General features: G+C 45.2%; 1 protein-coding gene and 1 long non-coding RNA gene across 10 annotated transcripts in view; one reads left to right on the top strand and one right to left on the bottom strand.

Moving 5' to 3' along the window:
- The window catches only part of FMNL3 (formin like 3), a 110,020-nt gene that overhangs the window by 73,010 nt on the left and 22,328 nt on the right, over nucleotides 1-14,682 (bottom strand). The window lies entirely within an intron of this gene.
- Nucleotides 1-14,682, top strand: part of LOC123019201 — a 49,078-nt gene that overhangs the window by 29,212 nt on the left and 5,184 nt on the right. The window contains exons 5-6 of one of the 2 annotated variants that reach the window (XR_006413883.1): nucleotides 1,309-1,392; nucleotides 6,995-8,523. This is a non-coding gene — a long non-coding RNA (uncharacterized LOC123019201). Of the gene's footprint in view, nucleotides 1-1,308; nucleotides 1,393-6,994; nucleotides 8,848-14,682 lie in introns of those variants that run through there. The other variant, XR_006413880.1, reaches the window with a different exon arrangement.

The raw sequence follows: 14,682 nt of genomic DNA on the forward strand, positions 1-14,682 counted from the left end.
TGTCTCCACCTTCTCTTATGAGGAACAGACCAAATGTAACATCTCCAATGCCCTCATGCCAAAGGGGAAACGTGTGCCTTTAACCTAGAAGCTCCTGGTTAACAATGGTTTGGAGAACTATTACTGTTTTGGACTGTTCTCAGGTGGACTTCATGTGGTGGGAGTTTTTTTGCCTAAATCCTACATTTACTCCTCCAGCCTCCCCCTGCCCCATGATCTCTGCCTGCACCAGGAAGCAAGAACTGGGATACCCATCAGGGCTGGTGCCAAGAGTCGGCATGGCCAAGGCCCACACCCCAGATGCCTGCTGTCACCTCCTGACAACTCATCTGTTCATATGTCTCTTTTTCTGGCCCAAATAATGGTGGACATGAAGAGAAGCAGTAAATACTACTACCTCCTTACTCACAGATTAAGAGGGGAGGGAATATTAACAGCTGGTGTCAATAGCAATGTGAGAGCAGACTTACTGAGCAAGGAAGCCCGTTGCAGGTGTCTTGTCCAGTGGCCCCCTAAAATCTAAAACAGAAAGCACAGATACTTCTGCAAAGGTCCTGATCAGCTGTGCAGGCAGAAAGGAGGCAGTTGCTGCGGCAATATTTGCCCAAGCAGTATACTCAGCCCACAACTGCTGCAAGGTTCATGAGCATGAAAACGAGCCATCTGGTCCAACCCACGTGTGAGAACCATGTCAGCATTGCTTGGGAAGTGCGCTGGGTTCAAATCTTTGCCTGGCCCTCAACACACCTCAGCTGTCACTGAAATAATCTCAGAAGACCAGAGAGAGATGAGATAAGGCTGTAAAGGAACTTCACTTGTGAAAAGTACAATACAAATTATCATAAAATTACCAAAATAATTTGATTATGTAAACTGCTCAGAGAATTGTTTTAACTAGCAGGCAGTATCGAAATCAAATCAATAAAATATATTTTGGTAAAAGTGCTAAAGCTAGGATCTAATTCTGAGCCATCAATATGCCAGAAACAAGCTTGGCAGTGGGGGAGGAATTCTCATTCACAGCAAACAAAGTAATTCTATAGAGGGATATTGGGGAAGATAAAAGAGACAGATCTAGAAGGATTGCTAGATAAAATTGATTAGCTTCAAAATCAAAATAAAACTGTTTCAAATTCATGTCAGAGGTACATAACTTCCTACAAGCAAAATGTTGGCATAATGCCATTAAGATCTCTGTTGATGCTGGTTTTATGCTTTTGTTTTGAGAGTATCTGATAGCTGACACATTTCAAAAGCAAGATAAACAAGAGGAATTATTGAATATTTTAATTTTCTTTTATGTGAAAGAAATACTGCTGAGCTATCTGAGAGGAATAGATGCTGATGGGCTCTCAGGACTGACTTTGAGCAAATCGGTGCAAAAGTCGCTAGGTAAGGACTGCATACTTCCCAGCTTTCATGAAATGGGTGTTGGGGTGATGGCCATTAGCACCGATAGCTAACTTGACACATTTTATGAGACGCCCCTCAAAGGAAGACAGCAACTTTGCTATTTTTAATGAATGTTTTATTATGTATTGAAACGATAGTGATGGCATTAACCCACATTCTCTCTTTACAGCATTGTAAAGTACTAGACTCGTGCTTTTCTTATAAAATGTGGAAGTGTTAGAAGTATAAATAACCAAGCAGTCATTTGTTGGCAATGGAAGCAAGAAGTGAAAGGCTAGTTCTAGACATAAGGTCATTTGTTGCTTCAGTTCCAGTGTTATAATAACTAGAAATTGTATCCAGTGTTTTATCTGGTGCTAAAGTAAATGAATGGGATTCACATTAAAGTAACACTGGTTATAAGCATAGGACAGGAAGTAATGGCACATACCCTGGATGAAACCTGAGCAAGGTTGCAAAATGGGCGACATTCCTGTCATGTATTGGCAATTAGTTAAAGCAGTGTCATATAATGTCACATTGTTTTTTAGAATGAAACCATTACAGCTGATTTCAAGATGGCAGATGAAGATCCAGTCATCACCTAATTCAGAGGCTTAGTATGAGCAGCAGCCTAGGCAGAATAGCATGGATGTCTCTCCATTGGTCCTCTGCCTTCAGTTTTTCACAGTAAAACATGTTTACGCTGCTGAATACTGTTTTATGGGCAAGGAAAAAATTAAGACATGGGACTGTGGCCAGCACTAGTTAACAAATTGGTCTATTTTGTTCAACACCTTCAGAGCAGGAAGTAGGAACCTGATCGTAGGACCGGGGAATTTTTAGCTCGAGTACCAGTAACAGTCCACAGCTCTTCTTAATTTTATTTATTTATTTATTTAGAAAATTTCTATGCCGCCCCATTCACCGAAGCCTCGGGGCGGCTCACAAAACATCAATTAAAATATAATACATTAAAAATATAAAACGAATTAACAATATAAAATAAGTCGCCCTGGCCAAAGAATAAAATAAGCAAATAATATTAGCAATTAAAATGACGTTTGAATAAAAAGGTCTTCGCCTGGTGCTGAAAAACAAATAACGACGGCGCCAGGCGGACCTCTCTGGGGAGCGCATTCCATAGATGGGGCGCCACCGCAGAGAAAGCCCTCCTCCGAGTACCTACCCTCCTAATTTCCTTCAGGGAGGGTTCCCGGAGAAGGGCCTCTCCCGCAGATCTCAGGGGGCAGGCGGGCGTATATGGACATAAGCACTCTTTCAGGTAGTCAGATTTTATCTGTCACTCCCCAAAGTCGTCAGCCCAGGAATAACTATTGTTATAAACCTTGTACATCTCTTGCTTGCTTCTTGTAACATCTCTCCATTGATCACTTTGATCACTCCAGATACATTTTAAAAAATAAACCTGGTGCCTTCTGGGTGTGTTGGACAGGACCTAAGGAGGATGGGAGTTGTGTTCCAAGACATCTGGGGGGTGCTGGTTTGCAGAAGGATGCTCTAAGCCGTGGCAGTGTGGGTTAGGGAACATCACATTCACTTGCTGATGTGGGCATGACTGGGACCCCACCCTTTTCTGGAGCTTGACTATGGAGAGGACCAAGCTTTCAACAGGAGCAAACAGCCAGGTGCCAAGCAGGGTAACGGCAAAGCCTCTTTTCATGCCCACACTGGGAAGGAGAGGGTTCAACAGGCCTTTGTCAGCTCAAGGGGCCCATGGTGGAAACAGGAGCCACGGGGAGAGCCAATGGCAACCCAGCCTACCCTAACCCGACACCTTCTGGAGGTTTCAGACTTTAGTTCCAATCAGCCCAACAATCATGGTGAATGTTGGGCTGATCAGCCCTCCTTATGCCTGAGCATAAGGAGGGCTGGAGTCAAAATCAGCTGGAGAGTCCCAGGCTGAGGAGGGCTGCCAACCATTACCTATCCCTACAACAAGGCACAGCACCCCGAGCGTGTGCCGGAGCAGTGCAGCCCACATATCTTCACCCCACATGCTTCTGAGGTCGTGTGAATCAGCCCTGAGCAGCGTGGGTGACACATTCTTCAGAACTGGCCCTACAACCATTCTTAGGCAGACTTTCTGCAGAGGTTCAGGCAGCTGATGACTATAATATTTTCCCGACAGAGTTAAGAACCGGCCACTAGAGTCAGAGCAAGTTGAAAAGGAAAAGGAATGCCAACAAAGTTCTTTCGAGTTCAGCTATCTTTTTTTATAATCAGCAGAAATGTACAGCACTTTCAGGCACGAGTTGTTTGTATTTTTTAAGTTCCATTGAAGACGGGGGGGGGGGAGCGTGTAAGGAGAGGAAAAACAAAAACAGAACAGCAGATGGTAGCTTTTTTCCAGCATGTTTTTTTTTTAAAGTGGGATTGGGGAGAATATTCCCATTAAGCAAAGACAGAAAAGGCATTGTTACAAAACTATGCTGCCCAAGAGGTAACAAAAAGACACTGGCTGCTCAGCTGACATTGGGAGATAAGGAGCTGGTTTTTACGGAAGAAAAGATAGGAAAATTCTTTATATTTTTAGCTGCATAAAATCAGTTTCTCACACCATGGAGCTCTGTTGATACAGATGCCTGCCTGCCTGCCTGCCTGCCTGCCGCAAATCTGAAACAAAAGGCAAAAATGCTCTCAGGCAGCATTACCAAGCCCTCTCCCCACACCCTCTGGAAGCAAGGAAGAGCAACATATGGGCAGATGAAAAGGGCTCTCAGCCTGGCCAAAACACACATACACTAGTGCTTAACAAACCGGAACTGATCCGATTTGGAGCACCTCCCAGGGGACAGAGAGGCACACCCTACATTAGGAGGCACAGCAGGCAAGCCGGGCAGGGTTTCTGAAAAGGTGGTACAAGAAGGAATGGCTTCCATGTGATTCCCAAAAGCCATCCCCCAAACCTGCTGTCCAGAGGCCAGAACCAAGGGACCTAGAGCAGCTGCAATTGAGGGACCCATGGATTTTGTCACAATCACTTCCCCAAATGTGTTAAGCCTGGTACACGTTAATATGAGATGAGACAGTAAAACTGTACCTGGGTTGTTCCACAACTGATCCCTCCTTCATGGGGAAAAAACCCTCACTGCAAAGAGAAATCTAGAACATCAGGAAGGAGTCTAGCCTTTTATTCAATGTGTAACACTTACTTTTACATGCCGTGATTTTGCTTTCTGAATGCAGGTTAGGGAAGAGTTTGAGCACTTTACTGTTCCTGATCCAGTGACACCATCCATAACTGGGTTCAGCAACTTACCTGCTTTTCCTGTAGACCAGTCACTAGTGAGAGACATAAGCTGAACTGGAACAAAGGCAGCACTGCCAGTAAAATCTATGAAAAGTTACAGCCAGATCTATGTGGCTTTCAGTAGTAACAGTTAACATTAGAGAATGTTCTTTAGGTGTTCAGGAAGCTTCCTGTCTTACCAGCCCTATATTTTAGCAACTCCTAGTGCTGTACTTCTGTGCTATTTAAGCAAAATCAGCTAAGTTATTATTACTTCTATCAATTTTATAACTACAGTTTTGACTTAATAATACTTGGTTATTACAAAAGGCAAAACTCTAACATAGGTATCAAGTAAGTAGTAATTCATTTTATGAAATGGAATTTTCTTAAAACATGTTGTGTGTCTATGTGTAGAGATGACCAGCTGGTGACGATGACCAAACCTAGCAAGCGATGGTTAGAACAGAATTCCTTCTAAAAGGAGAGGGAAGCAGCATCCTAGCACAGCCTTCCCCAACCTGTTACTCCCACCATATATGTTGAACTACAACTCCCATCATTCCCATTATGGGACTTGCATTTTAGCACATCTGCATTATACCAAGGTGGGCAAGGGGCTCCAGCCCTCAGAGTCCTCTGGCTAGTGGTTGGAACCAGGCAAATGATTTATATATTTGGGGCGCAATATGATGGCAATGAGTGTAAGCCCCCAAACTTGCTCATCTTTCCCTCCCCACTCCTCACACTCTGCATTTTCACTAGATGAACTTTTCTGACTATCTGGACAGCCTGTTGGATGAGGAGGCTGTGGCAGCTTCAGGATTCCTTGTATCCTGGATGCTCCACCCACCACCCCACAGAACACTCCCTTTTACCTCTCTCAGAGTTTGCTTTCCCAGCCTCAAGCTGTTTCCATGCCAGCTACAAAGGGAAGGGACAGAAGCTCCAATGTCCAGCTCCCACAGAGCTAAGAATCTGAACTAGCTTATGACTCCTCAAACAATGTCTAAGGGCCAAAGGATCCTTCCCATATTTATTTAAACTGTTGCTAATGAATTCCAAGGTGGTATACAATACTCATTAAATCAACATTCAGATTGAAATAAATATCTAAAATAACACAGGAACAAAGCTAAGTATTAAAATCAACAATTACTTGGTTAAACAAACGGGTTCAGAAAAAATTCCAATAAATTCCCCAGGGTGGGTACCTGCTGTAATTCCGGAGCAGTGGGAGAATTCCAGAGACAGGGCAGTGCAAGCTAAACGGCTCTCCCCAGTCGCTGTCATTTGAGTAAGTGGCAGAACAATCCTGAGTCCTTGTTCTGCAAATCAGCTCCCTCAGGTAGCTTGCTCCTGAGATGTTACGAGACTTGCACATCAAGAACAGCACCTGAAGCTTGATCCAGCAGGATACTGCAGTACTTTGTAATAACCTTGCTGCCAGTATGCAAACTGCCAAATGCTGTATTAGTTGCTGAACCTGGACCGGTGTAAGGGAAGCCCCACAGAAAGCTCACTGAAACAGTCCAATCCTGAGGCTGCCAATGCATGGATGAGTGCCACCAGACCATGTCTAGGATATGCCATGCCTGGAATACCAAATAAAGCTAGTAAAAGGTGCTCCAGTCACCAAGTCCACCAGCAATGGGTCAAGCAAGCTACAAACATTATCTTTCAGGGGAGTGAAACCCATCCAGAACGGGCAACCTAATTCCCAGACTGAAGTAATGCAGAGCCTGGGGGCCCCTATCTTGTTAGGACTGAGTCTTTCCCTGCTGGTGTTTTGTTCATGCTTAGTGCAACAACAGGCTCTTCATAACTACTTCTTCATGAAACTAGTGAGATGAATAGTCTAGACTTTCTCCCAGACATGCATTTTTCAATGTAAAGGGATTTATTTTTTTGTGCAGAGAAATCCATCAGGTGTGAATATCGCTGGAGCTATAGGGAGTAGACACATTTTTGTGGTCCTGTCTTCTTGGAATTAGGATTGCATGAAGAATTGGAAGGTGAAGCTCACAGCTTCCTGTGCCCATCAGTTTTGCAGAACAGCTGTGTTAGGTGTGGCAAAGCAGCTGCTTCCCACAAACAGCTCTCCCCAAACCTTGCACTGGATGTCAATGACGTGCGCAACACACTTATTTGAAGGGATAAATCTGCTCATCCAACCTCCAGTCCCTCTGCACTTAGGACTCTGACATATTCTGCCCATCACACCAGAACCAGCTCTAGGTTCTTGGGCCACTGGGTCAATTTAATTGACCTTCTCAACTGACCTTCTCAATGGCATTGTCACCCACTGTGCTTGTTTCTCATCCATCTTACCACTTCCTTGCTCTACAGACAGGCAGAAAGCCCATGGGCAAGGAGACAGCCTTTGCCACTCCTGACCGCCACCACCATTGTCCGGCCCAAAGCGAAAGGCAGGTGAGCAAGCTGGTCCCAGTGGAGGTGCAATTCAAGGACCAACCCTTCTTGTGACCAACCCTCTGCTGAGGGATGGGCCCTTGGCAGGTGCCTGACCAACCTATCCTTGATGCCCGCTCTAGGAACCAAGGAGGCTGCCTCCCTGCACCATCTGTTTCCCTTGCTTTTGGATCACACTTTTATCTGAGGTGGAAATATATCAATGTTTCCAAGCAATACTTCCCACACTTCCACTTGTTCAATGCCAAACTGTTAGCAGACCATGCTCAACGCCAGCTACTGTGTAAGCAGAAAAGTCCTTGTAAAATTGCAAAGTCTGTTCTTGCTGGAGACAAAAGTCTGAGCATGCAAAACAGAAAGAAAAGTGGGATGCAGTGTGTGAATCAGTGTATGCAGCTGGTCAGAGAAAATGATCTTTACCCCTTTAACCTGAAGACTACTGGTCTGAGCAATAGCCTCTCTCACTGGGCCTAAGCATACATTATATTAAAAATAAATACAACCCAAATTCTGTGTGCAATTCTGCAACTGGGATATACAGTGTGGAAACTAAATGAATTTTCATATATATTTTTCTTGCACGGAAAAGACCAAGGAAGGACACAGGTCACTGGACACACACACTCCTAAGCCACTGGAATGCTTGCTTATTCTCTTTCTGGCCTCCAAACCTTTTCAAGGTTTCAAGCCTATTTGTCCAGTGATGAGGGCTAAAAACTTTTAAAAACAAGCAGGCAAGCAAAGGTGGGATTCTCTGCAAACTGAACTCAGGACCAGATACCAAACTCTCTGCACAGCCTGCACACAGCCTCAGATTTTATTCCAGCCAGAATTCGGAGAACAAGAAAACAGGCGTAGGGAGGAAATGATCCCCCGCCCCCCTCCCTGCACATGTGTTTGGGGCAAGCGCACACACTGCATTTGAAGCTCAAACACACACGCCCTCGCTTCCACGTGCTGCTTGGCTGGAACGCTGGATCTGAAACTTCACCTCCAAAAAGCTCAGACAATGAAAGAGCACGTTAACTCAAGCCAGATGGATTCCGAGTGCCCCACCATCCGCCTGCCACATACAACCTCATTTGTTTACCTCCTGCTCGCCTCATTTTAGCTCTTCCTGAATCAGATCGGCTTTCAAGAAGCTAAAATTACATCCCACTCCCTCTCTTGTACTCCTCCCCACTCAAAGCCCTGCGGGGGCGCGCGGGCGCGCGCACAACACACGAGCAAAGCGAATCCGGGCGTTTGCTCCTTCTGCCCCTCCTCACGTCAAGCAGGAAAACGGCCTGCAGGAAAGGAAATCGTGCTTATCTCGCCTTCCAGATCTGCCAGCCCCGTTAGCAACGCCTAGCTGCCATTTCCAGTTTCTGTGCAACGTCTCCCCTCGCCCCGCTTCTCCAGGCTTTGGTCATTCCGTGCTGAGGAATGAGGTATTCCTGCGCCAGGTAAATGAATGTGGAATTGCTTGCACTTGGCTGAGCAATGCATCGAGTAACGCTTTCCACAGCCATGTGTCTGTCGTGGAGCCCTTTCAGCAACTACTATGGAACCCACGTGTTGCAGAGTTCTTGGGACACACTGGGAATCATAGAATGACGATAGAGTTGGAAGGGGCCATGAAGAATGGCCTTCATGAAGGCCATGAAGAATCCCCTGCTGTTGCAGGACACCAATTTACACCATCCCACTCAGGCAGCTGTCCAGTTTTGCGTCGAATGTCTCTGGTGTGGGAGAGCCCACCACCTCTCTAGGCAGCTGGTTCCATTGTCCTATTGCTCTGACAGTGAGGAAGCTTTTCCTGATGTCCAGCCTGAATCTGGATTGTTGCAGCTTCACTTGGTTATTCCATGGCCTACACTCTGGCATCAGCGAGAAGAGATCTTGACCTTCCTCTTTGTGACAGCCTTTGAGGTACTTATAGAGGGATATCATGTGTGTGTGTGTGTGTGTGTGTGTGTCCCCTCCCATCTTTTCTTTTTCTCCCTGGAGATTCTGTTAGCAGCAGAAGGGAAAACATACTTGGCTGCTTGTGTGTTTCCCTTCAGGGAAGGAGAGCAATTTGTAGTGCAGAATTTGCATTAGCCAATCAAAACTGGGGGACCCTTGATCAAATTTGGGAATGTTTTTAATAGGGAAAATATGCTTTGTGAGAACCTGTCATAGATAACCCATGTAACTTCTAGTTAAGCCCTAAATGCCATATGATACATTTTATACATACACTAGTGACATATTGATGTTTTGATTGGCCATACCAAGGAAACCAGATCAGGTTAGGGGGTCTTCTTTTGCACCCCATCCCCAAGTATAGCTTGGAGTGCAGATTTTGATGCTATAGCTGCTCCATACATACCATATATACCTTTGCAAACCCTTCCAGAGTTACATTTTTAGATACAGACTTAAAACATCTTTGGAGGACACCGATATTTTCTCTATATCCTCATCAGTTTCAGTCTGAGTGATCAATCATGGAGGTCCCTTGGATGCTTCTGCTTTAAAGCAGCCACCAACTTAAAGTAGCATAGGTAATATAAATTTTGTTGCATCTTAAAGACTCAGGCTATATTTCAGCTACAAAACTAGATTAGATTTAGCCATTGTGACTTCCAGTACAGGATCATTGAAGAAGTAGATCTTCTCTGCTGGAGATCCCAATTTTCTCCTTTCACCAAGAACATCAGCTCCCAAAGTAAAGCTGCAAGCCACTCCCCTGCCTCTCTTCTCCAAGGGGATGGAGGCTTGGAGATTGGCTTTTCTGGACATGGACCTCACCAGGAGTCTCAGTGGGTCACATGGGAAGGTCTTGGCAATCCTATGCAGGTTTAGATAATGAAGAGTCCATGCTGGTTTAGGCTTATGGGAGCTGTAGGCCTTTTTTCTGCCTAAGCCTGCATAGGATTGCACTGAAATCCAGTCTGATCCAGGAACTCTGCATACCACACTGCTTGTGGTTCTGCTGCCACCATTTAAGATGAATGCCTTCAGGTTTTCTGAGACAGGGTTCCTGCCCAGAAGAAGCTGATAAATCCCAAGCATATAATAGAGCCAAGTTCTTGTGCTGATATCAGAAACCCACCTTGTACAGCAAAACCCTTCTGTTGATATCAGAATGGAGTGGGGAGGGAGGAGACTAAGATCAAAAGACCAAAAAGATCCACTTAGTTTGGGTTCTTTCCAACTCATTGGGTTTCCCAGATACTGGAAAATCCTCAAACAGAAAAAAAAAAACCCAAGACAGATACCCCTTACAAATGTAGTTACCACCTCTTAAGAGATGTTGCTCATTTGATATTGTTTGTATGCATGTTAATTCATTTATAAAATCATCCATTACCAATAACTGAAGCAAAGGGAAGAAAAGAGAAAGTGTATTTACAAGTCAACATCTTGGGGCAATTCCAGACAAGTTTTTTCTGCAACTGTCTACCTTATTCATGGAATTTTAAGGAGGGCCCAGACAACACCATGTCCCACTCATAACCCTTCCATGTTCGCCCACCATTTCTTCCATCTTCTTTCTTTGCCCACAAAATTTTTCAGGATGAATAAAACAAGAGAGCTAAACAATGCCCTTTTCATGGTAGTATTTGGAGCCTGCAATCTGGAAGCAGCCTAATTCAGGCACATAGGATAAAGGAAGAGGAGGCAACGCTGCAGAAACAAAGACCCTCTAAGGTGCACAAAATTCTGATTTATTCCACTGAACATGTCTCAGTTAAAATCTTTGTCAACACTGTGGTCTCTCTGTGTACACTACAACTCCTTGGAATTATAAATGTGTGTACCTAAAAGATGCTCTCTTCTTTTTTCCCAGCCACTTTCTCAGGGCTAATTAAAAGCAGCTGGCTGGCAACCCTGGCTGCATGGGTAGTGGCCAGATCTGACAGGTCACCCTGTTGTCCACACAGCTGATTCTGTAGCAGGACATATCAATATGGCTGAGAAGAGGTAAAAGGCTCACAGACTGTAACTGGTTGACCCTTGCCCCATTGATTCTGTACTATACACCGTGGCAGCTGGATAATCTCTGAGGCAGACACATCCTTTGGAAAAAGCAGATGTGATGCAGTTTCCCAGGGAGAATCAACCATGTGCCGGTTCCTTTTGCCTGGGCTGCTGCTATTCCCCAGTCACAGTTTTTGCCCCAGTTACCCTGTTGTTTTGACAGTAGTCACCTGGACAGCACTGATGTGTTTATCATTTATAATTCACTGAAAATTGCTAGGGGCTGCACAGGAACAGAAGAATCAAGAAGGCATTGACAACAAGCTTAGAACCTGACGAGCAGCTGATTGCTAAGTACATTATGCTACTCCTTCTCCAGCCTAACAAAATGGCTAGCCAGGAGCCAAGATAGAACTTGGTTTGTGGTCCCGCTCAGTAGCCATCTGCTAAGGAGAAAGGCAGAAAGAGAGAGGCAGTGTGAGGTGAATGCAAAGCTTAATTTAAGCCAGGGTGACTGGCACCATAACCTTTCTGAGGATGGCTTCAATCACAGAACGTCTGAGGTTTTCTAAAAAAGTTATTCCAGTATGTGCTAAGTGCCACATTCAGCCAATGCTTTGTGACCACTGAGCATGCTCAGACTTCACTGGGCTCTCTGGGTCCCCCTTCACCTTTGGAATTCTCTCCTTTCTGATATCTCCCTCCTGTGCATTGATGCTGCCATTTTGGCTATGTAAGGATTGGGACACAGACGACAGAGTATGTTCTCTGTATTAATTCACTATTTGGATTAGTAAGCCTTGCCCTGCCTTCCAAGCTCCCTGTACAAGAGGGGATTTCTGCTGCTGTGCTTGAGACCAGAGGGGGAAGTACACCTGGGGCCAGTCCTACCATTAGGCAGAGTGCGGCACAGGAAATGCCGGACTGGAGAGCTCCGCTACCTGCCTGCCACTCTGTGCCCCCTAATCAGCCTGCTGCTTCAGCTGCACAGAAGGTGCTCCTCCATCCTCTGTATAACTGCAGATTCATCTGCCAATCCAGCTGGGTTTTGCACTTATTTATTTAACATTATTTCTTGGCTGCCTTTCAAGGCAGGAATTTAGAAAGGGAGAGGATGCCATCTGGTTCTTTGCCTCAGGCAACAAAATGTCTGGAGGAAGCCCTGAATATACTGAGGGCAGGCACAACATAGATGAGATCTGGTAAATCCATGGGCGGTTCATAACAGACCAGTAAGGAGTTCAGACTGCAATAGTTTTAATAGCAGCAATGAAAAAAAAATTCTTCTAATAAGACTGTCGATGTTTGTGTGGAAGGGCTGTGAACCTTATTCAGCCTCTGTAAACAATTTCCTGCTTTAAGCTAGAGGTCATAAGCACCATGTATATCCCCCTACTAAATTCACCTGTTTTGGGCCTCATGGTTCTGGTAAGAACCAAGCAGAAATCACAAGTCTTAGGCCTGCTGGTGTGTGGAGCATGTAATTCCCTTGCCACATCTAGACTTTAAAATCCTTGCTACCTGTGTGGCTTTGGTCATCACAGTATCAGGGACCTAATCAGTGTTAGGTTTGTTGCTTCCATTGTTTTTTTTCCTTCGGGGAACCCTTTCCACTTTGACTTGCCTCTCACATGGCAACCTCTGCATGCTGTACAGGATTCTGGGACATCTTCTAGGGCAGCTGTGGTCAGAGGAGAGGGCTGTAAATGTTTCGGGTTGTCGTTCCCATAAGTCCCTGCCATCATAGCCAATATTTGGGAATGCTGGGAGATTTAAGTCCAGGCTGTCTGGAGACCTGCCATCTGTCCTCTCTTGCTGTAGGGTAGAAAGGTTGTTTCCTGCTGGAAATCAGTCTAGTCTCCTTTATAGAGGATGATCCAGAACAGAGGACAAGCTCTTTTCAGTTTAACTAGGCCCTAAGTTCAAGTGTTAAAGGCAAACATGCAGTGGTGGTGAGATGACTTTCTCCATATGATGCAACTCATTTTGGTCTCCAGCAGGCACAGCCATGCAGAGCTAAATATAGGTTACTCTTAATTAAAAACCCTGTCTTGCACAATGGCTACTTTCTGCCCTAGTTATAGAAGACTCCTATTTATTTTTGTAACAAGTAGGGCCACAAATTACCATGTCAGAAGAAACTGTAAAGCCTAAGCTAGGCCAGGTCTCATGCCCTTCCCTTCAGCAAGGGAATTAACAGGCAAAAACCTTGGGGCAAGGAGCTAGTGAGAATGCAGCATTTCTCAGCACCAGTGCTGGATAGCTGATGGGGAGCTATTTAATACTTCACAGCAAGGGTCGAACATAGCTAGCTTGTTTTCCTGCTGTGATTACTGTATACAATGCCAAGAGACGTATTCATCCCCTTGCCCCCGCAAGAAATTGTTTGTCCCTCATGGGATTCTATTCTTTTGTTTGCTTGTTTTTAATCGCCATTTTTCCACAGTTCAAAATGTGGACTCAAAAATAATCCCATCTAGCCTGGCATTCAGCATGTCAGTATTACAGAGCTTTTAGAAAGCAGTTGTCAGGCCTGAGGTAACCTATGAGTTGAACAGGAGGGTAAGAGCCAACAAACACCACAAGCAGGAAGGTGCTTACTCAGGCAAGGTCCCAACCCAAACAGGAAGCCTTTTATAGCCTTTCCTGCCCACCAAGGCCCAGTGCATGGCCTGAGTAGGCCCAGCCAGCCCAGAGCCTGAGAAAACTTTGCTGTTCTGGTTGCAATTCTGATAGTGCAATTCAGACACGGGGAAGCTGCATGTAGGACAAAGTTTCCTGGTTCTAGCCCATGCAGCTTCTGAGAGTGTTGGGGAATGCCAGCTCATCTAGCTGCTGCCCTGCCTTTATCCCACACCTGCAGCGAGGTCATGGAGGCTGTTGGTGTCCCAATGCCCTCTGTCAAGGTTGACCTAGGAAACTGTAGCCACATAATGGGCAAAAGCAGCCATCCCAGAAAGGTTTGAAAGAGGAGGAAGTTTTGAAGATGAGATGAAACAACTACACTGTGGACCTGATGTGACCTGGATGGATGGTACCTATCCCACCACAGCTTTTCCAGCAGGCTGTGCAGTGGGAGAAGGGAGTACCCCATCAGCCCCGCTAAAAGACTACTCATTCTATTGCTCTTTTCTTCCTATCCCTTTTTCTTTATGTGCTGTATCTTTTCAGATCGTAAGCCCACAAGCATGTAAGCAACTTCAGGAACCTTTTTCACAGAGCAAAGGGATCAACATGCTTCAATTAGATAAATAAACATTCAGAGGAATATGGCTAAACATAGATGGAGTGAGTCCTTGCTTCCTGTTTGAAGAAGACACCATTCTTTGGGTGAAAAAGTGAGAAGGGGGTAAAAAAGCAAGCTGCTGAATGTTTTCATATGAGACATGCTCTCAAAAGACTTGGATGGCTGTCTCATATGCAGTGCATACGTGTGTGCCCATCTTATTCTGAATGTCCACAGGGGAGGAAGCAGAGGCTCTCCTCAGTACACAACCGCACACAATGAAAAGTAGGCTTCACACTTCATGGTACATTGTGGGCACAGTCTGTAACATGCAACTTGCGATGGATGCATGAAAGTCCTTTTGCTTCATACCGTCAGGCAGAGCCCTGCTAACCCACAGATCTGTTGGCCAAAAAAGTTAGGGCAGGAC

The sequence above is a fragment of the Varanus komodoensis genome, unplaced genomic scaffold (assembly GCF_004798865.1).
Source record: "Varanus komodoensis strain SLA01 unplaced genomic scaffold, ASM479886v1 scaffold12, whole genome shotgun sequence".
NCBI lineage: Eukaryota > Metazoa > Chordata > Lepidosauria > Squamata > Varanidae > Varanus > Varanus komodoensis.